The 28,000-nt window shown below is 33.9% G+C and overlaps 1 pseudogene; it reads left to right on the forward strand.

The window, feature by feature from the left end:
- The first annotated feature begins 15,797 nt into the window (after window positions 1-15,797).
- Window positions 15,798-28,000, forward strand: part of LOC149151934 (adenosylhomocysteinase pseudogene) — a 35,649-nt pseudogene continuing 23,446 nt past the window's right edge.

Below are 28,000 nucleotides of genomic sequence, written 5' to 3' on the forward strand. Positions count from 1 at the left end.
TCCTCGATGTTTGAATTTTGTGTCTGACAACTCTAAACCCCTTTCCCACAACCTATGGAGGACTTTTTGATTGAATGATGTTGATGCGAGGATCTTAGTGTAAATGGAAAGGATGTGCGTCCCTTGCATTGCATTGAAACTAGTCTACTAAAAACTTAGTAAAATGTTTTTGAGTTCAATTTCCTACAGTCCCTTTGTGCCTTTATGAAGCACTAATGAGGGGGTGATCATTCGTCTTCATAGCATCCAAGCATCCATTATAAAATTTATGCATTGTTGATCTAGGTATTTCAAGAAGGTTAGGCACCATTGATCTATCTCCACTCAAAGCCAAGTACATCAAAGGAGAGTTCTTAAATGGGTATTCGAGTCATTCCATTGTGATGGACAATGTCACAAATTGAAGTAAACAAGAATTACCAGTCTTCTTGTAAGTAGTGGAGGCAAGAGTTTTCAAAGATTAGTATAGTTGATGGTAGTGTGGATATTTATTTCTCCTTGTCAACATTGTCAAAACCAATAATAGTCTTGTTGTAATAGCACCAACCAATTGTATGGAAAACCATGATCAATCATTACTTTCACTAAGAGGATAAATGATAAGAATTTTTAATGAGGAAGAAATAATTGTGAAACATAACTCATGGATTTTAGTTGAAATTTATATAAGTCCACGTGTCCTTTAATTATTAAATACTTAATCTAAATACAAATAAATTATCATTAAGATATTGATTTTACATATTAAATATGTATTAAAAGGCATTCATCTATGACACTTGATTTTTCATGTAGTCTAAAAAAACCACTTAAAGCTCATTATCAATTAATTCTAATTAGTTTTGTAAAAGATATATCTTTACTTACGTTAAGAGCTTTTTATCAAAAATAAATTACATTTATAAACTTATATCAATACATATAATTAAATGAAATTGAATAAATAGCTTCTAAGTCTTGTTGGATTCTATGAGATTATTTTAAGTACAAATAATTTATTTTAGAATTGAAATTTACAAAATGTTAATCTTGATGGGAAAATCATGTCAAAAGGTGAAAAACTTTTGAAGACATCCATTTGTGGCCCATCTCTTGAATGAGCTTAAATAGTCTACTTAATGCTCATTGTAAATTCATTAATCCATGCTTTATTTGAAAATGCATTTTGTTTACATGGATTTTTATTCTAGAAATAGCAATGTCACATTTATACATTCATATTAAACCACATGATAGTTAAATAAAAATCAATTAATGGTTTCTTGACTTATTGACTTATATGGCATGATTTCATATAGAAATAATTGATTTAAGAATGCACAATTAGAAAAGGTTGTTGATTCAAAATAAAATAAACAAGTTAGAACTCATCAACAATTGATTTTAAATTATTAATTTTCTAAAAAATATATCTTTACTTACATTAAGAACTTGATTTCAAAAATAAGTTTCATTTATGCATACATACTAAGTATAATTTAATACATACTTGTCTTGTTGGCTTCTATGAGATTATTTCGATTACAAATAATTTATTTAAAAATTGAAATTTACCAAATGTTAATAGGGGGTGGGAAAATCAAATGTCGTATGTTGCAAAAAGTTTAAATTCATTTATTTATGACTCGTATACTGAATGAACTTGAACGATATACTTAACATTCATTACCAAATAATTATTCCATGTGTTGTTATGAAAAACATTTAATTGTACATGGAGTTTTATTTCAAAAAAAAAGATGTCACATTTATACACTTATATTAAACCTCATGATAGCAAAATAAAAGTCGATAAATGGATTTATATAGGCCACTTAGAACTCATTATCAATTACTTATAATTTGTTTTGTAAAATATATATTTATTTACTTACATTAAGAGCTACATTTCAAAAATGCATCACATTTATAGACTTCTATCAATGCATATAACCAAATAGAATTCTTCAAGTCATATTGGTTTATATGAAATTATTTAAATCACAAATAAACTATTTAAGAATTGAAAATGACAAAATGTTAATATGAATGAGAAAATCAATGTCTTGTGGTGCAAAAAGTTTAAATACAACTATTTTTTACCCATCTATTTAATGAGTATAGATCATCCACTGAACACATTGTTAATTAATTATTCCATGTTTTATTAAGAAGATAATTTTTCTTTACATAGAGTTTTGTTTCAAATCAATACAATATGACATTAATACACTCTTAATAAGTTAAGTGATAATGAAATACAAGTCAATAAATCGATTCCTTATTAAATTATGTGAGATGAGATGATTGCATATACAAATAGTTTATTTAAGAATATATAAAAAATGTTATGGGTTAAAAATCGAATGCCCTACAATTTACCGAGTAGTATTCACCTATGAGCCATCACCCATTAGCCTAAAGTGTCCACTTAATACTTATTATCAACAAATTATAAGACTTATTTTTGGAAGAAATGCATCACATTATACGAATATTATATATCACATTTATACAATCATATTAATGGACATAACTAAGTACAAGTCAATAATATAATTCTAGCTCAAATCATATGATTTCAGTTTATTTAAAATACAAATTTACAAAAAATTAACTTTTAAGTAATGAAATTAGATGCCTTACAGTTCAAAGACATAATTCATCCATGATAGTGTCTAATCAAACCTTGATAGTCCACTTAGCAATCATTATCATTAATTATATGTTTTTTTTAATAAATGCAAAATTATTTACAATAGATTTTTATTTCAAAATTACAAATCACATTTACGCACTCATATTTGTCCCTTATTGATTTTCAATATGATATGATTGCAGTTACAACCATTAATTGATTTAGGCATATAAATTTATGAAAATTATGGATTAATAAATCACATATCTTATGCTTCAAAAAGTTCAAATCATTCACCTATAACACATTTCCCATTGGCCTTAATAGTGAAAAATGCATTGTGAATAGTGAATAGTGCACATAACATTTATCAAGTAAATTATTATACTTTCTTCAGCAATAATTACACCTTCGTTTGCAAGGATTTCTATTTCAAAACTTATATTTCACATTTATATATTATGATTATTGATGCATATAAGTAAACATACGTCATTAAAAATAAAATGCCTCGATGGTTCATGCAAGATAATTTAAATGACAAACAATTCATTTAAAAATGCACGCACACATCTTAGAAAAAATCGATACAACAAAGCCTTGCAAAAGAAATTATAAATAATAAGAAATATACGTATTAATATAATTGGCAATTCCCATATATTTCAAAAAATATAAAATCATACAAATTGATTCAACAAAAACTATGTCCAAAATGTATCAAAAATTTGGAATCTACTTTTCAACAAATTTATAAAGGAAATTATCTCCATCCAATACAATGAAGTACATGTTCTATTGAACATTCGGATGTACTAATATTTTTTATTGATAAGATGAAGTGTCTTAAGAAAGGGGAATAAAACGTGCATAAGCCAAGTATCTTGGTCTTTTCCTGTATAGGATTTTATCAACATGCGGTTTGATCGATATCCAATGAATTGAGAAGTATGCTTTGCTGTATCTATTAACAATACATTTGATTCTTCATAATTATCTCCATATTGGGACCACAAATCAGTCAACGTTTTCTCATAAAATTGTCTTGTTCTCCTTGCATCCAATTTTGTTTGCAAATTACAATGAGACCTGTCCCATGCAAATTTAAAGTCCTCTATATCAGTATTTGATTTTTCTAGTACTTTTCGGATGTACTTGTCAGTGACATTTAATGTCCATATTGCGACATCATAATTTTTTAAGCAACATTTTCATACTTGATTGGAAAGGCCTTAAAAAATAGGACCCATCACCAAACTTCCAATCTGGTTCTCTTTGAATATGATTAGAAGAATACTCCTCCCATTTCAAATATCACCATCTTTTGACTTGTAGTAATGCTCATCTGCATCTACACTGCAACCACATGTATGATATTAACACATCTCCACTTCAACACTTCATTGATTAAGGACATAAAAACCTACCAATTTAAAAATGATGTTAATATTTATTATGAATTATTTCCATTTGTATGCAAAGGGAATTTTACAATGAGTTAATAGTAATCACAAAATACAAATACAAAGGCCCATTAAAATGAACAAACTAATGATATGTTTACTTTATACATACAACATAATACCTTTATTTAATTTGTATGGAATAAAAATATTCTAAGAACACATTGGCCCACCATTTAAATCATTGGTTTTAATACTTATAATGATTTCTTTAATTGCAATTGAAAAATATAATTACAATGGTCTAGTCAAAGTAAACAAACAAATTATATATTAATTTCCACATACAATATAATACAATTTTTAAATTTCAGACCTAATTATTTATATGCTAATTTCTAGAGTCTCTACCTTAGTTTCTTTTGGTGCTTATTTTAGTACAAATTGTATGTTTATTGTTGGTGCTACCTACAACCTAATATAGTTTCATGTTTATTGTTGGTGCTGCCTACAACCTAATATAGTTTTTCAACTTACATGGATTAAAAAATGTTATAAAAATACAATGGGCCATCCTTCACATTACTAATTTCTAAGAGGTATAATGATAACTTAAACCAAAATTGAAACAAATAAATTATATTTTAATTTCCACATACAATATAATACAATTTTTTTCAAACTTAATTATTTATATGCTAATTTCTAGAGTCTCTACCTTAGTTTCTTTTGGTGCTTCTTTTAGTACAAATTGTATGTTTATTGTTGGTGGTACCTACAACCTAATATAGTTTTTCAACTTACATGGATTAAAAAATGTTATAAAAATACAATGGGCCATCCTTCACATTAATAATTTCTAAGAGGTATAATGATAACTTAAACCAAAATTGAAACAAATAAATTATATATTATTTTCCACATACAATATAATACAATTTTTAAATTTCAAACCTAATTATTTATATGCTAATTTCTAGAGTCTCTACCTTAGTTTCTTTTGGTCCTTCTTTTAGTACAAATTGTATGTTTATTGTTGGTGCTACCTACAACCTAATATAGTTTTTCAACTTACATGGATTAAAAAATGTTATAAAAATACAATGGTCCATCCTTCACATTACTAATTTCTAAGAGGTATAATGATAACTTAAACCAAAATTGAAACAAATAATTGTAATGATCTAATTCAAACAAATATACCAGTTATCTATTAATTTTTACATTTAATGTAATCCATTGTAAAAAATTCTATAGCATGGGAAATTTTGATATGAAAACATTAAATGGCCATTCAAATCAATAATTATTATCAACACAATATCTCACCAAAAATAAGGAAAATAAAAGTATTTTTCTTTTATTAATGACAAACCAAATCAAAAATTATTTTATTATTGTTGTGAAATAAAACTAATAATTCGTGATGTCATGCATATAATAACATGAAATAAACATCAGTCATATTAAGGTACTTCAAAATGTAATTGAACATCTTTAAGAGTAGCTCGCACATCTATAGCCTTCTTGAGTTTATGCAACATTCTCCATAGCACATTGATCAACCAACTATCCTCTTGATTTGTTCCAATGACTGGAGGGGCAAGAATAACATTTTCTTTGGGATTACCTTTCACACTCTCAAGTGAACAATCCAGTGTAATAGTATTGGTTGCATCATATTGGGTATGCATTTCCCATACTTTTTTCAATGATTTAGTGTGTATAACTTTGCTTGGATTGTCAATGACCTTATGTCCCTTTTGTGGTTTACAATCTTAAGAAGTCCACATAAACACAAGTTTATCTTGAATGTTTCTGAAACCAACTTTTTTAAAACTCTTGTTGTGCTTTCTTTCAAATCTGTCGTCCAAATTGCAATGTCAAGATATTCATTTTTGAAACACATTTCAATAAATGTTTTTACATGTGGATGAATCCAAAATATTTTTTTCTCTATTGTGTAATCAACATCAGTTCCCATTTTCTAAATATGCCCTTTGTTTGTTGCTTCATCATTGATGCTATGATAATAAAAAAATGTCCTTTAGTTCAAAAATAACTAATTTATTTTCAGTTATTTTGGCTGCAACACAATGACAAATAATCTAGTCAAACCATTTTATTCATGTTATAATAACTATTAAATAAATTGTTGAAACAATACACTTACCTTCAGTGGTTTTTTCACCATTTATAGATGAAATAATAAGTTCTTTTATCATCTTGATAGAACTTGGAGTAAACATATTAAACATTCAATCAACTGCCAATAGCACTTCTTATTAAACATTCAATCAAATACCAATACCAAAAAAAACATTAGTAATGAAACCTTTAAAAAGAAACACACCCACACACACCTTTAACATTATTTTGATTGTTAATTTTGTCCTTTCTATTAGTTCCTATAATAAAAATGTACAACGTTATGGTAGTTACAGGCATTAGAGTTCAAAGAATAATAAAATAAATAAGAAGACAAGTTATAAATATTTGCTATGACATTATCTTCATATTTGTAACTTTGCACCTCATCATCATCTTTGTTACCTTTATTTTTCTCTAAATTAAACATATAAAATATTTTGAATTGTGAAAATGAATAAAATCATTAAATAATAAGGAAAACAAGTGGACAAATTATAAGTACCTGATATTATATTTTGTCCTTGATTAAAGCTTTGTTTCACATTCATTTGATCAATGTCTTTGTTCTCCTTGCTTGTCTCTATAATAAACATAAAAAAAATGTTATAAATTGTGACAATGAACAAAATTCATTAAACAACTATACAAAAAACGAATCTTCTTTAATTGTCCATATAATATTTTGGTCTTGATTGTAGTTTTGTGGGACATTCCCTTAGTCACTATATTCATTCTCTTTATTTCCAACTATAATGACTCAAGATAATAAAAATAATAATTTAGATTAAAAAAAAGAGTTACAATGATTAATACCCATTTCTATCCCCATCATTCCATGGTCATTGTCTTGATTAATTTCATTCTTCTCATAATTCCCTATAATAGACATCCAAAAATGTTATGAGTATGGAAATTAAATAAATTCAAAAAGTAACAAGAGAAACAACCAAACAAATTATGTTCCTGGTATGATAACTTCTTCTCCTCCTGTTTCCATTTCTAAACTTTTTTCAACATCATAAGCACTATATTGATTATTTTTTTTCTTCCCACATTCATCATTCTTTGTTTTAGAATCTCCATCATTAGTCATTTTAGTAAACACTTTGACAATTAAAAATATAAACAAAATATTATCCAAAGTATTATAAGAGAAACAACAAAGAAACTGTAGTACCTGGATTTTCTAAGTAGTTAATAGATCCTGGATTTGATAGTTTAAAATATTTGTAATTATTCAACATGATTATCCTTTGTGACTATGTTTTCACAACACATGCAATTCTTCTTCCATATGTACAACAAGCCTTGATTAAATTTGTCCCTGCATAAAGAGTAATCACCACTTTTGCATCACTACATTGTTGGTGTTTTTCCAATAAGTCCATTCAAAAATCATAATCTGACTCATTTTCATCAAATGTGTCTGCAAATGTGTGAAAGTATTTTGAAGCTTCCAAAATTTTTAATTCTTAAGTATAGAAATATATAGTAAAAACTATATCATAACTATCGAAAAAAAATCAATATTATATCCTTGTGGAATGGTTCTTTTTTTAAAGCAAGTGTATCCGGAACAATAAGGTTAGTATGTAAAACTTCTTGCAACTGACATTGGAAAAGCATGCAAAAGTGTTGACAAAATATCAAAGCCCCCAAAATGACAACCAAATTCAAAATTGTTGTCAACTCGTTGAACACTTGTTGATCCCTTTATCATTCTATCAAAGACTCCACATGCTTGCTGAGAAAGGGACTCTATCTTTGTATTATGTGCTCTTTTTACATAAGTAAACCCCTCCACCATGTTGCAAAAGTTGGAAAATATAATATCGTTAATTTCATAATTCTCAAGAATGTTGAATGTGGTAAAATTATTCTCATTCAATTTCTCATCGTGACTTTGACAATATGTAACCATTGCCTCCAATAATGTTCTGTTGGTTTTCAATTTAGAACAATAATCTTTTAATTTTGTGGCATTTGTTGGATGATTAAGTGGAATAAAAAACCAAATGGTTTCATCCAATATCTTATCTGCTACTGAAGAAATTTCTTCCATGGTTAATCCCTTATGGGCCGAATAGTACATGTTGTCAAATAATGTAAACTATTTCTCTTGTAGTCTCAAAATCGGGTTGACTTGGAGAACACTTTAATGTTCCTAGTTGGTAACAATTAAAAACAGGGTACCATTTATCCCAAATAGGTTGATCAAGATATAAGAGAATTTTTTTATCAGAAAAAAAAAAAAAAAAAAAAAAAAAAAAAAATAAAAAAATAAAAAAATTAAAAAATTAAAAAAAAATAAAATAAAAAAATAAAAAAATCTAATTGGACACTCGAAGGAGGTGCACAACATTTCATCATCGGCCTGATAAAATAATAAATATAAGCTAATCAACAACCATTTATTAGCATAATGTCTAACCATTGTAACAAAGTATAAACTAATTATAAAATTGTCATACTATTTAAATATTTTGGTGTCATGTTTCTTGAACATTCTTTTTCCGTGGATGCTTCCTTTGAATTCTCACTAGCTTCATAGTCTATGGTTTCTGATAATAATAAATAAATAAGTAAAAAATTATTAACATAGTTTTGAATTATTGAAGAAAGTATGAATTTATAAATACTATAACTAATCGCATCATTGTATGTGTAACAAAAATGAACAAGAACAATAACAAGTGTAGAACTCACAATAATAGCTAATCATGGTGTTGATTAGAAAAAGGGAACCCCAAAATAATTTATTATGTTCTTTTAATCGTGACTATAGGCAAGTCATCACTTACTAGCTTTCCTTCTAGCATGAGCATAAACACATTTCCAAAAAACATTACATTGTGAATAAATAAATAAAACTGTAGAGACTACAACAACATCATATTTACAGAAAATTTATCTTTTATAGTCATGTATATTCTTAGCTTGCTTTAGAAACCATAAAATCAAAACACAATGAAAGAACATTAACTATGGCAATTATTAGATTTTCTTCTAGATCTTCGTCTAGCACAAATAAAAAACACATAACAACATTGCAAGGTGAAAGAAACAGAGAATGTGATAGAATTACTTCTAGCAGAAAGATAAGCATATTGCCAACACAAATGTTGCAAAGAAAAAGAAATATTTGTATTCTAGATTTCTTTTTATCACAAACACATGGATATTGCCAATAAAAACATTGTATGGTGAAATAAATCTAGCACATGCTAGAATTATTTTGAGCACGAACACATGCATATTTCCAAGAAAAACATTGCAAACCGAAAGAAATATAGCACAAACACAAGCACATTGTCATTAAAAATATTGCCAAGGCAATGGAAATGTAACACATGCTAGACTCCCTTCTATCGCATAAAAGAAGATTGCCAACAACAACATTGCTAAATTTCCTTCTATCACAAACACAAAAACATTGTCAATAAAAACATTACAATAATAATCTTTCTTGAGACATCTCCATGCTTATGTAATTTGACATTGTCTTTTAGAGACAATGAGGTTTTAATCCATGCCTACATAAACTATTGTTACAATATAAAAAATGTAACCCTAAAATGATTAGAAGGCCCTTCATATGGAATATGTGGCCTAAGAATGGGATATGGTACAAACATAAGCATGTTTCCAACAACAACATTGGATTGTGAAAAAAACATTCTATATTACCCTCTATCACAAACACGAGCACATTGCCAATAAAAACATTGCAAAGTGAAATAAATATATCGTAAGTTAAATTTCATTTTAGCATAAAAACAAACACATAACAACATTGTAAAGTGAAATAAATCTAGCATGTGCTAGAATTACTTTTAGCAAAAATACAAACATGTTTCCAACGACAATATTGCAAAGAAAATTAAATGTAGGACATGTTAGATTTATTTCTAATACAAATACAAGCACATTTCCAATAAAACATTAGAAAGGGACATAAATTTAAGCATTGCACTCTTCCTTCTGGAGGACAAAAAAAAAGAAAAACTCATATCAGCATTGATAGGTGAAAGAAATCTAACATGTGCTAGATTTGCTTCTAGCACAAACACAAATATGTTGTGAACAACATCATTACAGCAGGGTAAAGGAAAATCTAACACATGTTATATTTCTTTCTATCACAAACCTAAGTAAATAACATTATTATATGGCTAAATAAACCTAATACATGTTGGATTTACTTCTAGCACAAACACGAACATATTACCAATAACATAATTGTAAGGCAAAAAGAATCTAGTACCCACAAGATTTTCTTCTAGCAAAAACAAAAACACATTGCGAATAATAACATTGTAAGATGAAAGAAATCTAATGTGTGCTATATTTCATTCTATCATAAAAACATAACAACATTGCAAGGTCTCATAAATCTACTATGTGCTAGATTTACTTCTATCACAAACATAGGCATATTGTCAACAACAACACTGCAAGAAAAAAAGAGATCTAGTGCAAGCTAAATTTCCTTCTAGCATAGATAAAAGCATATTACAAAATAAAAATATGCAAGACAATATTTGATTTCCTTCTAGCACAAATAACTATATTGTCAAAAATAATATTGCATTGTGAAAAAAAATATAACACGTACTAGATTTCCTTCTAGTGCAAATTCACAAACATATTGCCAACAACAACATTACTAGACAAAACAAATCTAACACATGTTAGATTTCCTCCTATCAAAAACACAAGCACCTTGCAAATAAAAACATTACAAGGTGAAAGAAATATAATGCATACTATATTTCCTTCTCATGCAAACATAATCACATAACAACATTGTAGGGTGAGAGGTGAGCGAGAATGGAGCTAGGATTTACTCTGCGTGCAAATGGATCTCAGGTTTCGACAGCCACTTTTGGCTGCTTGGTGAGCCCGAAGAACAGACACGAAGACCCCTGTGCAAGGAGGAAAGGACTCGGCCGGGCATGTGCGGCCACTCCTCTCGACTTACCCAGCGAGCTCCCTACGGACTACCCCCCAAGGTCATCCTCATGCTGCCGCTCATTGTCCCAGATGATTCCGGCTCCCCGACGACTATGGTAGACATCAAAAACTGGGCAGCTTCGAACATAGGAGATGGATTTTGATGGGGTTCTTATTTTCGATTACACAGACAGACAGGCTCGGCCTTCTCTTGCCCGAGGCTGACTGCAAGGGGTTCTGCGGCGGCCACAGGGTGAATTTAGCGCTCCTTTCGCCCTCCAAAAGATTAACGCCCCTGAGTTCTCTGCAGCGACAAGGGGATTGAACCATTGCGGGCTCCCTAAGAAGCTACAGGACAACCTTTATTGGGATGAAGGGTTTTTGGCATACCCCTGCTCGGTTAGGCCCAAGACACTCTGTTCGGTCCAACTCTCGGCGAAGATCGACCCTCACCATCCTGCACGAATAGTCTCTACCTTTAAAGGTGAAGCTTCCTCCTCGCACCCGAAGGATCAGTCGGGACCTGTGAGCTAGGTAAGCCCATTCTGTTTTCAAATTTTTTTAAAAACTCCAGATGGGGTTTCAGGCATACTTTGGGTCAAAAACATAGACACAGTTCTAGACCTGAAACAACGCATCATGTCGAAATTCAGATAACCTGGCCATTCACAGAGCTTGATTTTTGAAGGAAAAATACTACAAGACCAACAGTCCTTGTTGTTGTATCATATTCATGTTGATTCCACCATCATTCTAAACCTAAGAATGCACGAGGGGGCTGCATCCAAGGGTAGAACAGGGCTAGGAGGCAGCACACAGTTAGGTTCAGGATCAAATCAGAAGCAAGAACATGAGGGTCTATCATTCAAGAACATTCTACAGGGGAAAAAGAAAGCCCCTGAACCATCCAAACAGGCAGGAAACACTCCAAACCCCTATATAGTGAAGCAATTGAATTACAACCCAGAATTAAATATTGATTTGCCAGAATCTGATGAGCAATGTGCCTCCCTTGAATCTCTAGCAATTATTTGTCGATTTAATTGTTTCTTGCCAAAACCAGTAGAGCTCTTCCATTGGATTTTAACAAACTGGTCATTAGAATGCGACATCCACCTCTGCTCCAAAGGATTCTTTGTTGTAAAATTCCCATCCCCTGAAGCTAGAGACAAGATTCTGCAGGAAGGACCATGGTTCTGGGGTTCAATCGGCATGTTTACCACTCCCTAGTTCCCCAACTTCGACGCAAACACCATGGTCGTCTCCAAAATGCCAGTCTGGGTCTGAATGCACAACCTTCCCCTTCATTTCTAGGAGGACAGAGTTCTGGCTGGTATTGGCAACAGCCTTGGACAGTTCATAGAAAAGGACTCCCAAAGAATAGAGGAAAGGATTTTCACCTACGCACGCATATGCGTAGAGGTAGACCTCAGCAAAGGACTTTCGGACAGCATCTGATTAATTCACAATAAGCGAATTTGGACACAGAACTTGGATTATGAGAACACAGCTTTTAGATGCAAGAATTGTAGACAAACAGGTCATTTACACAACACGTCCAGAAGCCAAAAAGGACACTAGAAGGAAAGAGAATCTCGAGAAAAAACCCAAAGGTTGGCAATACCCCCCGCCTGAAACTGAAAAGGAGGATGAAGCTCTGGATGAACCATCCCCACAAGAGGAAAGTCAGAATCCAATGGAACCTGTTACACAAGGGGGATCTCCACAAGACTAATCAGATGCCAAGAACCACAGTGTGCAGGCCAACTTGATCCCTGACGAGGGGGACATCAGTGGGAATAGGAGCAACCACACATCAGATAACTCAGACTCTGACAAGGACATCGCCAAATTGGAGGCAGGAAACCATCTTGCTCTTGTCTCTTCGACGTCATCCCAAGGGGAATGGCGCAGGGTAAAGAAAAAGAAGGGGCGAAAAGCTTAGCTTCCCACACCATGTATTTTTATCTTGTTTCTTCTACTTATCTCTTGCCTATCATTTGGTCTTCGACTTGATGATGCGGTTTCTAGCCAGTACAACATGTAATTTTGTTATTTATTAATCAAAATTACGCTCTTTTTTTCTGGAAAAAAACATTGTAGGGTGAGAAAAAATTCCAATATATTTACTTCTAAAACAAACATATAAATATTTCCAATGACAACATTACAAGACAAAACATATCTAGCACAAGCTAGGTTTCATTTTCGCCCAAAGAAAAACATATTGGCAATAACAACATTGCAAGGTAAAAAAAATCTAACATGTGTTAGATTTCCTTTTAGCGCAAACAAAAGCACATAGCAACATTGTAGAGTGAGAAATCTAGCATGTGTTAGATTTATGTCTACAACAAATACAAGCACGTTGCTAACAACAACATTGTAGAGTATAAAAAATCGAGCCTATGCTAAATTTTCTTCCAACACAAACACAAGCACATTTCAATTTGATAGAAATCTAACATATGCTATATTTTATTCTAGCACAAACACAAGCACATGACAACATTGTAGGACTAAAGAAGTCTAGTGCATGCTGGATTCATTCTATCACAAATACAAGTAGATTGCAAGCTAAAGGAAACAAAACACATGCTAAATTCCTTCTAGCACAAGCAACCATATTTCCAACAGTAACATTTCATTGTAAAATAAATCTAGTGCATGCAAGATTTCCTTCTAGCCCAAAGATAACCACATTGCCAATAACAACATTGCCAGGTGAAAGAAATCTAATGTGTTTTAGATTTCCTTCTTGTATAAACACAAGCAGACAAAAACATTGTAACGTGAAAGAATTATAGCACATGATAGATTTACTTCTAACACAAACACAACCATGTTGACAACAACAACATTACAGGGCAAGGAAATCTAGTGCATGCTACATTTCTTTCTAACACACAAAAGCACATCACAGGATGAAACAAATCTCCTGTGCTAGATTTCCTTCTAGCACAAACAAAGGAACATAACAACATTGTCCCTAGGGTTAAAGAAATATAACACACACTAAATTTAGTTCTAGCACAAAATGAAGTATATTGTCAATAACAACATTGCAATAAAGAAATCTAACATGTGCTAAATTTCCTTCTAACGCAATCACATGTAAAATTCTAATAACATTGCAAGGTCAAAGAATTCTATCATGTTTCTTTCTAGCACAAACAACCAAATTTCAAACCACAACATTGCATTTTGAAAGAAACATAGTGTGTGCTAAATTTCCTTCTAGCTCAAACACAAGCACATAAAAACAACGTAAGGTGAAAAAAATCTAACATGTGTTATATTTAATTTTAGCAGAAATACAAGTATATTTCCAACAACAACATTATCAAGCAAAGGAAATCTAACACATGCTAGATTTCATTCTATAATAAACTCAAGTGTATTCCTAATAACAACATTGTAAGATGAAACAAATCTAACAAGTGTTAGATTTCCTTTAGCACAAATAATAACATAACAACATTATAGCTTCAAACATATCTAGTGCTTGTTAGACAACTTCTAACATAAACACGAGCATGGTTCCAAGAACACTGCAGGGGGCAAAACAAACCTAGAATGTGCTATATTTTCTTCAACCACAATTATATTGCCAACAACAACATTCCAAGGTAAATAAATTTAACACACAATAGATTTTCTTCTATCGCAGATATAATCATCTTAGCAATAACAACATTGCAAGGTACAATAAATCTAACGTGTGCTAGATTTCCTTCTAGCACAAATACAAGAGCATAACAACATTGCATGCTAAAAGAATTCTAGCACATGATGAATGAAAAATATTATTTTTTCCTCCAAAAACTTATTGAGTTTCATTTTCATTTGTTATTATATTGTTGAATACCTATCTAAGAATGTTTGCTGAATAGGATCATATAATTATTGAATTATATCACATCCTGAATGATTTTAGTGTATCAAAGCCTCATACTTAGTGACATTATTTGTGCATGGGCAATCCAAGCGACGAGACATCAAATATTCGTACCCTTTAAGATCTCGAAGAGTGCATCTAGACCTTTCACATGAACTCGACTTAGAGCCATCAAAAAATAAAAACCATACATTCTAATTTACATCTAAATTTACTAATTTTGAAAATAACTTTGTACATGTTCTTGCATAATATATAGATTATTTACAACAAGCTAATTTGAGTGAAAGATCTTAGATTGATTACACACATCTACAAAAGGTGAACATTCAACAATAAATTTCCAAAAAAGAGAGTCAAAATAGTAGTTAAAAAGTGTAGAATTAAAGAACACAATGAACACATTTGAATCATTCAAATCAGTGATCATGTGCTTCATATACCTCTTGCTTGTTATTTTAATTTGATTAGTATTGTCATTATATGGAAGCCAAAGATGTGACCATTCTATCAAAAAAATATCCATTTATTTTTTCAAACCAACCGTAGCTTAGTAATAAATCATATGACTCAACCACTATTTTGGATTAGAAAAAAGTTTGAGAAGTACACACTTTAATTCACTATGCACTTTAACATTTGAGCATTCTAGTTGAACTTTGGGTGAGCTGCAATAACTGTTAAACTTTCGCGACTACATCTCTGAATTCTGCTACTAGGTTTACACAAATTCAAAGCTGTAAAGTCATGTTGTTCACAACTTTACAAAATAACAATGACTGGAACCCAGACATCCAATGTTCACATTACACGGGCAAGGGTTGCAAAGTCCACGTTGAACAATCCCCTTCAACCTCTTCCACTGGCCCAAAGTAAACCAAAAGGAAAGCATGTAGGAATGGAGTCAAATATTTATGGATCCAGTGTTGTTGTTGAACCCCTTAAACAATGTGCAGTGTTATTAGATGTGTCTAATATCTCTAAGGAAGCACCCTTGATTGATTGCTTGAAAAAACCAAAAGCAATTAAGGTTGTATCTCATAATGCTAATGCCAAGGGGAGAGGCCAAGGATTTCCTTGGAATAACAAGAATATTACTCGAGAGTCAAAGATTAAAAAAGAGACTTCACCAGCTATTTGTAATGTTGACGATGCATCTGCTGGTGATGCAATCGATATTGATAAGGAAAATCTTGTATCTCTCTCCAGAGAGGAAATCATTTTCCTTTTCTATAAGGAAATCCCTTTACTAGTGAGGGAAGGATATTCCTTTCCTCTAACTCAAGGAATCACCTACCCTGTATAAAATGAAAGACCTTTTCTTACAAAAGATTAGAGAATTATAAATCTCAAAAATAAATATAAAAGTAATTTGAAGAATGAACTTGAGAATTGGTTGAAACATGTGCTTGAGAGGATATCCTAGAAAGAAGCAAAGCATAGTTAATCATTAAAAAAGAATGACTTCTAAAGACAAAAATTATAACTACCACTACTACAAAAAAATTACTTTTGGGGGGTTGTAATCTGCCTCCAAAAGTGGGAATTAAAAGCAATATTAACATTAGCTGCAATTTTTCAAAACCTCCATCATACCTCCTCCCCCCTGCCCCTAAAAGCATCACCTCTAAAATTCAAGCCTTTTAGGGGTGGTTTTTTAAGAGATATGAACTGCCCCCAAATGTGTCACTTTTCAAGGGGGGTTCCAAACTTGAAAAGTGACTTTTGGGTGGAATTTTTTAGAACTTCACTCCCTTCAAAGCATCACCTCTAAATGTCAAGCCTTTTAGGGAAGGTTTTTGAAGAGATAGCGTTGATGGGTAGCCAAAATGGTTGGTTGAAGCCTATCTGCCAAGTCATTGGCCCTCTGTTATGAGGCATTGGTTCAATTCTCCTTGGCTTCGTCAAGGTCAAGCCCCAAAAGTTGGGTCGATTAGGCATGAGGGCCCTTCATGTGGGCTAGACTAAGGGCGTTGTGAGGACAAACAAAAAGGTTTTTTAAGAGATATGAACCAGCCACAAAAGTGACTTTTAGGGGTGATTGAAATAGTCCTCAAAAGTCATCTTTCAAGGTTGGTTGTAAATCGCCTAAAAAAAGTCACTTTTGAGGGCGATTTGAAACCCCCTTGAAAATTGACCTATGTGGGTAATTTAAAATCCCCCTCATAGCAACGTACAAGGGCGGCTTACAACCCCCTTGTAGCAACTTATGAGGATGGTTTAAAACCACCTTGTTGCAAAGTTTAGGGACGTTGGGCGCCCCCCTCGTACTAACTTTTGGGGGCATTAAGAGCCCCCCCCCCCCCGTGGCAACTTCTGGGGGCATTAGAAGGCCCCCTTATAGTAGACTTTACATACTTTCACATTTAGATAGGCCCCCTTATAGTAGACTTTACATACTTTCACATTTTTAGATAGGCCCCCTTATAGTAGACTTTACATACCTTCACATTTTTAGATTGTGATACTTTCAAACTGTTATGTTGGGCATGAGTGAAGAGGATCAAAAAGTTGGGTAGTTGCATCCAATTGAGGTTGGCTTACATGATGCGTCACTGAATTCATCAAATCAAGGAGAGTTTGCAAATCACATTGAATCAGCTTTGCACAAACCTTCATTCGAGCATACAATCATCTATTTGCATTCACTCCATAACGAAAACACTGAAGAAAATGGATGATGTCATTGAATATAGTGTTGATCCTGATGTATTCTATGGGAATTTTAGGAGGTGTTTGAGAATGTTCTTTCTGTTTTTTTTATTTGCACTAAAAGGCATGGCATTATCAAAGCATGAAGGGGAAAAATCTTTGCATATTTCCCAATAACAACCAAGAAAGTTGAAGGACCAATCCCTCCTAGCCTCGTCCCTTTACCTCTTTGTGTTATGTTTCCTTGCCAACAAACTCCTACGCTTTATTTCGACAACCTTTGGCAGGGTATCACTAGTAGTAGAGTTTGTTTAAATCTCAAGGAGCTTTCTCTCCTTAACACAAAGACATTCAGGTATATTTCCATATAATGAAATTTCATATAGTATCCCGCGGTTGGTTTGGTCTCTAACTCTTTGAGTTTGTAGTCTATTGGGTTGTTAGTCCATCTATCATATTTACTTTCCCTCCAAGTGCAGCCCTCAAGTCCAATATTTTCCCTAATGTTTTTTCTCCTCACTCTTTCGTCCCGAGGGAGAAATGCAAGGGGTGGTCAAGGTCATAGCCAAGGCCAGGGTTGTGGTCGTGTTATAACTCAAGCTCAACCTTGAACTACCCAAAATCAAGGTCGCAAAAATAACAATGATTTAGACTTGGAAAAAACTCTCTCTTAGCAAACTAATGCACACCCACATGCTCGTTAGATTATTTTGGGTTGGGAGAATGAATTGAAGCATGAAACATATAATGAATTGGAGCTAAATGAATCGCAGGATCTCATCCCTAACCCAGGCCATACCAAAGGCCGATACACCTAGTTCCACAGACCCTTTACCTTTTCTGGATGACGAAAAATCTCTTGGAAAAAGCTTTAACATCCAGCTTTGAAGGAATTTCATAGTTAGCAACAAAAATACAGGAAATCGACAAGGAATTCCAACTCATTCAATGCCAAATTCAACAACAAAATGCTCGTTTAAGTCGTATTGAGAATCATATTCCCTGCCTTTCAAAAACTGAACTATCGGGCTCCAATGCCAAAGACTTGACGCCAATTGAATCTTTTGATGATTATCATTTTTCTTAACATAGTTTTGAATCTTAATTTTCCTATGTATAAATGAATAGCATGCATTTTTTATATTTCTGTTATAGACATAGAGTAAATAGGAGACGCATAGACACTCAGGCTTATATAGCCTTGCTTAACATTCTCAGGCTTTTCAAATTTTGGATTGCATATAATGTTGTCAAATGGCCAACATACATGGTTTCCCAATGAGCAAGTTGAGGCCATCTAATTATGGATGATGTTTATGTAATTCCTGCCTATTTTTTAAAATGGAATAGAAAGGATCCGCCAAGCTTACTAAAATTATTTATTAAAAAAAAAAAACTATTTTTTTTGAATAAAATATTTAAAATTATAATAACTTTAATAATATATTTGAATTCTAAATTTCCAAAAAATAATAAATTAATTGCAAGTAGCACCACAACCTCCAAAATTAAAAATTAAACCTACCTAACAAGGATCACAACATATAGAATAGGAAAAATACCCACAACCATAGGTAATGCACTGCAAAATTTTCTATCCTCTCTCCAACTACATGGACGTTTTCATGGCAATGTCCCATGTCAATTTTTTGCAAGTCACTAAACACATATTGTTGGTTGGTTAAAGGATGGATGTTATCAGTGACAAGAACATAAGAAAAAGATATGTTAAGGCACAGACAACACAACTATAGAAGACTCACATCATAAGAATTTGAGATAAGCAAACAAAGAACCAAATGAAAAAATAATTGCATTCGAAGAGGCCAAGTGTGTTTACAGTCCGATGTGCATTTTTATAGGTCGTAGTGTATGTTTCGACAGTTTTTGGCTATATTTGTTTGGTCAAATTTGCCTACGCAATTTGTTCACAATTCATTGGAATCAAAAATTTGATTTGTGAATTTTGTATAATAGTGGCGGTTTTTTAAGAGCTGAATTCAAAAACAAAAAGCAAGATTTCACCCAAAAATAAATGTTTCCAGCCAAAAATTCCAAAGAAATAAAATAGAATAAGGACACAATATCCCTTTTATAAAGTAATAAGGAAAAAATGGAAATTATTTTATTATTATTAAATTGATAATTAATTGAGTTTGTCTTGAATAATTGGGATTTTTTTGTCATAATGACTTGGAACCTTGTTATTAAATCTAATCATAAACATTCTCGATATGCGTGATAACATTTTTACAGTTTTGAATTATAAATCTATTTTTTTCTGCACAACCAAAAAGAACCATCTTTCCTACATTAATGTTCATAATGATAAACCTTGTGACTTGTTTAGCTGAAAGTCTAAAATATTGCTCAAGCACCCTACTCCCAACAACTAATTTTACTTTATTGATCATAACATGATTGTTTCTCATTAATTATCACTTCCCAGTTTTCTTTGGAGATTGAACAAATACAAATGGAATACAAGACCATAGCACTCTCAATTCTGGATTTGAACATTTAGAACTCACTCTTTTTGTTTGTTTCTCACCAATTATTCCAAAGCCATTAGATTTCTATGTTGAAGTTTTAAATATCCCATAGCTTCCATGAGAGAAAATAGATTTATGTACTGAATTTGCCTATGGATTTTAAAAATTGAAGTTGCCTCATCTTATCAGGCAACCTAGTCATATCTTCCACCTCATACCCTTCTCAGGTAACACTCAATTTAGGCGATTTCTTCAGTCTCATAATGCAGCAACAAATGTCTCTCTCTTCTCAGGAAACACACACCTAATTTAGGCAATTTCATGAGTCTCATAATGCAGCAATAGAAATAGATGTCTCTCTTTCACCAAGTTAAATCAATAAAGAGGTAATCCAATTTGTCCAAATGTCTAACTTCAAACTTCAAGGATTAACTCATAGTGTGTCATCCTTATCTCTTCACATACCCTGCGTTGCAGTTAAATCAAACCAGTCTCAAGCCATCTAGGAGATCCTGGAGACACACCTCCACCCACTGATCCCTTTGGAATTCCACATGCTTTGCAAAAAAAAAGTGTTCCCTCCATCCATTATCATGATTCATGGGTTTTGGCAAGCAGGCACCTAGGAGAGGACATATGTAATAACAACCCATTTACCACACAATAAATCATGGAAAGAGTACTATGATCAAGCTTCACAGTTTTTTGGTGCTAGCAGAGGAGTTTCCCATAGTCTACTACAACTCAAAGTGCATCAGAAAATTTGATATATGAATGAATAGGCTCTAGTGCCTCCTTCCTTCTCCTATTGTGTCATATTTGTAAATCCTTCAATCCTATCCCAAGTTGTTCTTAAGGGGGGATGTTAGGATATTCTGACACATAGGATATAGTTAAGTTCAACTTGGTCTAGTGTAGAGTTAGGTATAGAGTTAGGTAAAGTGTGTTTCTTTACCGTTGTACATTTTGTAACTTACAATCCGACGGTCACGATATGTAGTGATCCGACAGTTCACTCTCTCCTCGGTATTACCGACACTTGATCTGTGGCTTGACACCCGATTGGTCCATGAGTTCTATTTAAAGTGCATGGAGGGTCATTGTTTCGAGTAATCCGTGCATGAGAGAAGCTTATGTAAATTTTCATTCTTTGATTAATAAATTTCCTGTAGTAGCCACATTGGCACAGGCCGTGGACTATTTCCCTCTTTGAGGGTTTTAACCACGTCAAAAATACTGGTGTATTGATTTGAGATCTGGTTGTGAGCAGTGTCCTTTTGGTGTTCTTTCTGAGGAACTTACCTTGCAAATTCCTACATGGTATCAGAGCTATTTGAGGGTCGCGTCCGTTGGTGATCCAAATCTGAAGCCGGTAGAACTGCATCCGACTGTTGTTTCCTAGATCTGCTGTTTCTGACTGCTTTCGGGCCGAGAGGACTGCTCTGTTGTGTTCGGAGCATCTGTTCCAGTGAGGAACCCCTTTCGTTTCACGCGAAAAGGTTTCCAGTAGCCCTAGCTGCGTCTTTTTTAAGATCTGGAGGTATACAATGTTTATTTGCAGTTTACTGTTATTTTCTCTCTGCTTATTTCGGTTTCGGTTTATTTAGCTTTTTTTTAACCGGATCTATACTTTTCATTTCTGTGTATGCTCTTTGCCCTGCGACTCTGTGCGATCTAGGCAAATCAGAAACAGAAATGAAGGATTTTTCTCATGCGTATGCTCTTTTCCCTGCACCTTAGTGTGATCTCGGAAAATCAGAAACATTGAGAAAAATATTTAGTTTTTCGGCTAAAGCTAACTTTGAGCCGCAAGGTTCATTTTTTAAAATATCTAGTTTTTTGGCTAAAGCTAACTTCGAGCCATAAGGTTCGTTTTCTTTGCATGTCCGTGTTGGGTTTTGTGTTTTGTGTTTCGTAGGGAAAAAGAGCTTTCTCAAGGCAAGCACACAAACCAAGGGCCCCCCCCCCTCTCTCTCTCTCTCTCTCTCTCTCCCTCAAATTTTTTGTATAGATCAATTGGTTCAAAGCTATTTTAAGAGAGTAGAGGTCTTGGGTTCAAGTCTCCATTTTGTGGGGGCGGATTTTTTCATTTCCGCACATTCGCGCACTTTGCCAGCAACTTCAATAATTTTTTTTCAAAAAGCCATAACTTCTTCATCCGGAAGCCTTTTTCAGAGCCGTTTTTTTTAAAACAGCCTAATTTTTCGAGATCTATCCATTGGAACACTTACTTTCAGCATCTTCAGCTTCAATTAAAAAAAAAAATGGAAAGTCCATGCCAAGTCATTCTTGACAGCACTAACTACTTCCAATGGATATCCTACATGGAAGATTTACTTAGAAGTAAAGGTCTCTACAGAATAGCCACAGACCAAGAGAAGAAACCAAAAGATGAAGACAAGGCTGCAAAATGGGAAAATAGACAAGATCAAGCACGTGGTTTGATAGGGATGTCTATTTCTCCTGATCTTAGATTCCATATTGCAGAACTTGAGACTCCTCATGAAGCATTGGAACAAATCACTAAAGTTTTTGGGATTAAAAATGAAATTAGAGCCCATCAACTTGAAAATGAGTTGCTTACATTGGATCCTAATAATTTTTCTTGCATTGAAGATTTCTTGTCCAAATTCAAGACCCTTAGATATCTCTTGGAAGGTGTTAAGGTTAAGAAAGAAGATAGTAACCTTATTTATTCCATCCTTACTAAGTTGGGACCAGCCTACTCTGTATTTGTTTCCACTTTCCATTCTACAAGGGAAGCTTTCATTTGTCAAGGAAAAGACTACAAGGCCCCTTCCTTTGACTCTTTTTGTGATTCTTTAATAAGAGAACAAGAAAAACTCTTACACCTTGGTCTTCTTAATCTTGGAAACTCTTCCAAGAAAGCGTTAGCCGCCCAGCAGCAACCAAATTCAAAGAATCCTAAAAAGAATGGTCCTAAACCAAACAAGGGTCCTAAGCAAACTCAGCCTCAAAATAAAATATCATTTCAGCAAAATGATAAGACCAATAAAAACAAATGGAAGAAGACTGATAGACATTGTAACTTTTGTAATCGAGATGGCCACTTAGAATCTAAATGCTTTAAGAAGATGGAAGCCTTGGAAGCCGCAATGAAGAAACATAACATCCATGTGGAGCATACTTCAACTTCAACTTCAGGAATGGCACTTTCTGCATGTCGTTGTCAATCATCTCAGTCTGGTTATGCATTAAATGTATCTTCTTCTTCTCATTCTCATGAGTGGCTCATTGATTCTGGAGCCTCTTATCACATGGCCAAAAAACCAAGCCATGTTTTCTTCTTTAAATGATTGTAACACCAAAAATATATATGTTGGTGATGATAGATCTCTTAATGTTGTAGGGACTGGAACTGTTCATCTAGACAATGGTCAGTTTAATGATGTATTATGTGTTCCAACCTTATCCTGCAACCTTCTATCTGTATATCAGATAACTCATTCAGGTGAAGGTAAAATTGTTGAATTTTCACCTCATGATGTTGTAATCAAGGATCTAAGAGATCCTAAACAGATTCTAGCTACTGGTATTGCTGATGATTCCACAAGGTTGTATAAGTTTCACAACTTTGGGTCATCAAATCTTCCCTCAGTATTTGTTGCTCATAATGATGAAGTGAGCAAACTTTGGCATGAGCGATTTGGTCACTTAAACTATCGCTCCCTTCAGCATCTATGTAAAGAAAATATGGTGACAGGTCTTCCTATGGTATCTTGCAGAGATGGTGTTGTTCCGGATGTGTACTCGGAAAACATCATCGGGACAGTTTTGAAAAACGTGCCTCTTGGCACGCCTCAGCCCCTTTACAGCTTGTGCACAGTGATTTATGTGGTCCACTTCCTGTTGCTTCATTCTCTGGCTGCAAGTATTTCTTAACTTTCATTGATGATTTCTCCAGACGCACTTGGGTATACTTCTTAAAACTCAAGAGCGAAGTATTTAACACATTTTTGGCCTTCAAAGCCTTTGTTGAAAAACAATCTGGACATCAAATTCTTAAGCTAAGAACTGATAATGGTGGAGAATATGTTAAAAACACATTCATCAACTTTTGCACCGAAAATGGAATTCAAATGCAACATACTGTTCCATACACTCCACAACAAAATGGTGTAGCTGAAAGGAAAAATCGCACCTTAAAGGAAATGGCTAATTGTATGCTGCAATCTAAAGGACTCAGTCTTAGTTTTTGGGCCGAAGCAATTAATTGTGCAAATTATATAATCAATCGCACTCCTACTAAGGTTCTAAAGAATATCACTCCAGAAGAAGCTTGGAGTTCCATTAAACCAGATGTAAGTCACTTTCGTGTTTTTGGAAGTGAAGCATGGGCCCATATTCCAGATGAAAAGCATAAAGCTTTAGAACCTAAGAGTGAGAAATGTACTTTTTTGGATATTCTGAAGATGTAAAAGGTTATAGACTTATTCCATTTAAGTCCAAAAATGTTATCATTAGAAGAGATGTAAAATTTGATGAAAATAAATCGGCCTGCGAGCCTAGTCCGGCGGATGTGCCACCTCTTCCTATCTCTTCTACTTTTGAAAACATTTCTTCTTCAGATGATGAAAGTGAGGATGATAATCCTCCCCCACCTTCTCAGGATCCTCAACTTCCAAGATGGGTCCGTGCTACTCGGGATGCAGCAGGTGATCTTGCCGGTGATCCTACAGATCAGCGACGTACACGTTCTCAGTTTGAAAGAGCCTCTTCTTTACTGGCTCAAGCTCCAGTAAATCATGATCCTGACACTTTTGCAGAAGCTTCAGGCCATCCACATTGGGAAGCAGCTATGAATGAAGAATATCATTCATTGTTGACAAATGATACATGGGATCTTGTTCCTCTACCAAAGGGACGCAAACTTGTTAGATGTAAATGGGTTTACAGAACCAAGTATGGACCAGATGGGAAAGTTGATAAACATAAAGCTCGTCTTGTTGCTAAGGGCTTTTCACAGGTTGAAGGCATTGACTACACTGAAACCTTCTCCTCTGTTGCCAAAATGAACTCTATCCGCCTTGTTCTTTCCCTTGCTGCCTCTTTAAAATGGGAAGTCCATCAAATGGATGTTAAATCTGCCTTCTTGCATGGGGACTTGCATGAAGAAATCTATATGGAACAACCCATTGGCTTCATCCAAACAGACTCCAGCCTTGTATGTCGACTTAAGAAATCTCTTTATGGTCTCAAGCAAGCTCCTCGGGCTTGGTATGCCAAAATGGATAGCTTTCTTTTAGAATCTGGCTTTTCTAGGTGTTATTCTGACAATACTGTCTACACCAAGAAAGTGGGCAACTCTCTTATCATCCTTGTTCTTTATGTTGATGATCTTATCCTTACTGGTAGTGATCCCAACCTTATAAACCATGTGAAGTCTAGCCTTAAAAGAAATTTGAAATGACAGACTTAGGACACTTACACTATTTTCTCGGTCTTCAAGTCTTGCAATCCAAGGAGGGTATTTCCCTTTCCCAGTCCAAGTATGCTTGTGATATTCTTCGTCATTTTCACATGGAAGACTGTAAGCCAGCCCCTTCTCCCTTTCAGTCTGGAGTCAAACTTTCAGTCTCTTGTACTTCTCCTGAAGTTGATGCTACCTTATACCGTCAACTTGTAGGAAAACTCTTGTATTTAACCCATACTCGTCTTGACCTTTCCTTTCTTGTTGGCCTTGTTGCTCGTTTTATGCAAAACCCCCGTGAAAGTCATTGGAAAGCAGCCAAAAGAATACTTCGTTATGTTCGAGGTACAGTACAGTTTGGGATTCATTACAGTGCCAAAGCAGCTCCTCTATTAGTTGGTTTCACTGATTCTGATTGGGCTGGTGACCCTGATGATCGGAAGTCTACTGCCGGTTATGTCTTCACTCTTGGTTCAGGACCTATTACATGGGCTTGTAAGAAACAGGCTGCCATTTCTCTTTCGTCAGCAGAAGCAGAGTATCGTGGTGCCGTGGAAGCTAGTAAGGAAGCCTTGTGGCTTCGTCAGATCCTATCAGAGTTTGGCTTTGAGCAGCAGCATCCAACCACACTTTGGTGTGATAATCAAAGTGCCATTCAGCTATGCAAAGATCCAGTCCAGCATCAGCGCAGCAAACACATTGAACTACACATGCACTTCATCAAAAAGCTCATTCATGACCATGTTCTTGAAGTGCAATATTGTTCAACAGATGATCAGGTTGCAGACATCTTCACAAAGGCTCTCACAGAGGCGAAGTTCACTAAACTTCGATATATGCTTGGAGTTCAGGAAGTTGTCACTAAGGGGGGATAGGCTCTAGTGCCTCCTTCCTTCTCCTATTGTGTCATATTTGTAAATCCTTCAATCCTATCCCAAGTTGTTCTTAAGGGGGGATGTTAGGATATTCCGACACATAGGATATAGTTAAGTTCAACTTGGTCTAGTGTAGAGTTAGGTATAGAGTTAGGTAAAGTGTGTTTCTTTACCGTTGTACATTTTGTAACTTACAATCCGACGGTCACGATATGTAGTGATCCGACGGTTCACTCTCTCCTCGGTATTACCGACACTTGATCCGTGGCTTGACACCTGATTGGTCCATGAGTTCTATTTAAAGCGCATGGAGGGTCATTGTTCGGGTAATCCGTGCATGAGAGAAGCTTATGTAAATTTTCATTCTTTGATTAATAAATTGCCTGTAGTAGCCACGTTGGCACAGGCCATGGACTGTTTCCCTCTTTGAGGGTTTTAACCACGTCAAAAATACTGGTGTATTGATTTGAGATCTGGTTGTGAGCGGTGTCCTTTTGGTGTTCTTTCTGAGGAACTTACCCTGCAAATTCCTACAGAATGAACCTATGCTTCATAAATTTGCATACATACATAATCAATTATAGGCATGAGGTATACAAATCAATTTACAACAACTCAATTTTGGATACATAAATTATTATCTTTGGATATTCAAACGAATTTATAATTCCTTGTGTTTATGTTTTCATAGTTATTCATGTTCTTACTTCAATTTTTTGAAATATTTTTGGATGTTCCAACGAAGTTACGATGTAAGTTTTCACAATTATTCATATTGTTACTCAGACTTTCTCAAAACAAACTATATAAAAAAAATTGAAACATCAATATTTATAGTGAACACTCCACTTAGTCAAAAACAGATAACAAAATATCTTACCCTTGCCTACAGGATCGGAGGGTGGGGTACTTTCAAACTTTGTTACATGGGAAAAAATGACATCATATTGCACATGGGTGCATATTCAATTTAAACCTGGGTAGTTATTCACATCACCCTGGTTAAATGCAAAGCCTAATCAACAAGAAATGTTGCATCAAAAGTAAGTGCAAAAACCCAATCCAGATTCTGTTATATGAGGAGAAATAGAATCGTTCCAAGTTAGGAAGAAATGATAGCATCGTTGATCCAACAAGTGGTACACTAAGCCCAAGATAAATACCATTACTTGGAAATTGATGGTGACCATAAACTTCAAAGGGGGAGGTTTAAATCTCTAAGATCAAGTTCAAAGATTTGCATTACAAAGGAAGCTACAGTACAAGACATTGTGACCTTGGGGGTCAGTTTGCAAGTTGTATAAATCAACTTCTGAAAAAAAGATAGTCCTGTAGGGTGTTACTGCAGGTTTGGAGAGTAAATTTTTGAAGGTACAAGGTGATGGTTTGCAAGTGGAAAATGTGTGATTTGTTTCAACTCTTGGAGAAGGGTTTCTTGCAAATCTTTTGCATATTCTCAACTTCTTTGCATTCAATTGCATCTTCACATATATGATATGTCCATAGAAACAAGCTCAAAACCCCGTGA

The sequence above is a fragment of the Pinus tabuliformis genome, chromosome 9, assembly GCF_031772625.1.
Source record: "Pinus tabuliformis cultivar Carrire ecotype Pingquan chromosome 9, CPIR1, whole genome shotgun sequence".
Lineage (NCBI taxonomy): Eukaryota > Viridiplantae > Streptophyta > Pinopsida > Pinales > Pinaceae > Pinus > Pinus tabuliformis.